This window comes from Propithecus coquereli, unplaced genomic scaffold (genome assembly GCF_000956105.1).
Source record: "Propithecus coquereli isolate 6110/MARCELLA unplaced genomic scaffold, Pcoq_1.0 Scaffold405, whole genome shotgun sequence".
Classification (NCBI taxonomy): domain Eukaryota; kingdom Metazoa; phylum Chordata; class Mammalia; order Primates; family Indriidae; genus Propithecus; species Propithecus coquereli.
In genome coordinates, this window is record NW_012149786.1 from 634,314 (window position 1) to 636,228 (window position 1,915).

Consider the following 1,915-nt stretch of genomic DNA (forward strand, 5'->3'; position numbering starts at 1 on the left):
GAAACAGCTAATGGAGATTTAGTTTAGAAATTAGAAGTAACCTGAATAATGTCTTTAATAAGTAGGTGTTTTTCTGCCATCTAGTGGGTAAAGTAGAGATAGACGGTTGAGTGTATTTTAGTATTCAGCATTTGTCATAGAATGGTAACGTAGTAATGGTCAATAAACAATATGCATATCTTGGTTAATTGTTCATAAATTATAAAGATAATCATGATCATGTTTGGTAAGCATATTTAATAGATTTGAATAATAACTATAATTAATTGAAGCAATAAATTCTAATATTTGATTCCTATTCAATAAATGATGCTGGGAGAATTGGATAGCCACATGTAGGAGATTGAAACAAGATCCATATCTCTCACCAACACAAAAATTAATTCAAGATGGATAACAGACTTAAATCTAAGATATGAAACCATAAGAATTCTAACATAAAATGTTGGAAAAACTCTTCTAGATATCGGCGTAGGCAAAGAATTTATGAAGAAGACCCCAAGGGCGATCACAGCAACAACAGAAGTAAATAAATGGGACTTGATTAAATTAAAAAGCTTCTGCATAGCCAAGGAAACAATCAACAGAGCAAATAGACAACCTACAGAGTGGGAGAAAATATTCACACACTATGTATCCAATAAAGTGCTAATAATAAGAATCTGTAAGGAATTCAAGCAAATCAGCAAGAAAGAAATCAAACAACCCCATTAAAAAGTAGGCAAAAGACATGGACAGAAGCTTTTCAAAAGAAGATAGACTAATTGCCAATAAATGTATGAAAAATGTTCAACATCATTAATTATCAGAGAAATGCGTATCAAAACGAAAATGAGATATCACCTAAGCCCAGTGAGAAGGGCTTTTATTAAAAAGTCCCGAAACAATAGATGTCAATGTGGATGTGGAGAGAAAGGAACACTTACACACTGTTGGTGGGACTGCAAACTAATGGAACCTCTATGGAAAATAGTATGGAGATTCCTCAGAGAACCAAAAGTAGACCTACCGTTTGATTCAGCAATCCCACTACTGGGTACTTACCCAAAGGAAAATAAGTCATTGTATCACAAACAAAAACAAAAACAAAAACCACTTGCACTAGAATGCACATTCTCAATCGCAAAGATGTGTAATCAATCCAGGTACCCATCAATTCATGAGTGGATTAATAAAATGTATATGTACACCATGGACCATTATTCAGCCATAAACAATGAATTAATACCTTTTGCAACAATGTGGATGGAACTGGAGACCATCTTCCTAAGTATTGCAAGAATGGAAAAACAAACACCACATGTGCTTACTATTAAATTGGAACTAACCAATCAGTAGTCATGCTCACAGATGGAAGTAAAATTCAATGGAAATCATGCAGGTGGGAGCGGGGAGGAGGGAATTGGTAAAATCCTACCTAACGGGTACAATGTACACTGTCTGGGTGATGGGCACACTTATAATTTTGACTCAAGCAGTACAAAAGCAAACCACGTAACCAAAACACCATACTGAAATAAAAAAAACAAAAGTTAAAAAACCTTATATATCTAATCTCAAAAAAATGTATAGTGATCAGATTAGGGTAATTAGCATATCCATCATCTCAAACATTTATTGTTTCTTTGTAACGAGAACATTCAATCTCCTCCTTGTAGCTATTTGAAACAATATATTATCATCAACTATAGTCATCCTACAATGTTAGAGAACAATAGAATTTATTTCTCCTAAAAAAATATTTGAGAGAACATGGATTTTGGAGTTTACCTGTGTTCGTATTTCATTTCTACCCCAGAACTACTGTCTAACCTTAGGCAGGTTACTTAACCTTTCTAAGATTCAGATAATGTAGCAACAACTACATGGGTTGGTGTGAATATTGAGTGAGATAAACCATATAAAGTGCTTATCA

The 1,915-nt window shown here is 33.7% G+C and overlaps 1 protein-coding gene across 1 annotated transcript in view; it reads left to right on the forward strand.

Annotated features, from left to right (window-relative positions):
* The window catches only part of SLC6A15 (solute carrier family 6 (neutral amino acid transporter), member 15), a 69,791-nt gene that overhangs the window by 41,326 nt on the left and 26,550 nt on the right, over positions 1–1,915 (forward strand).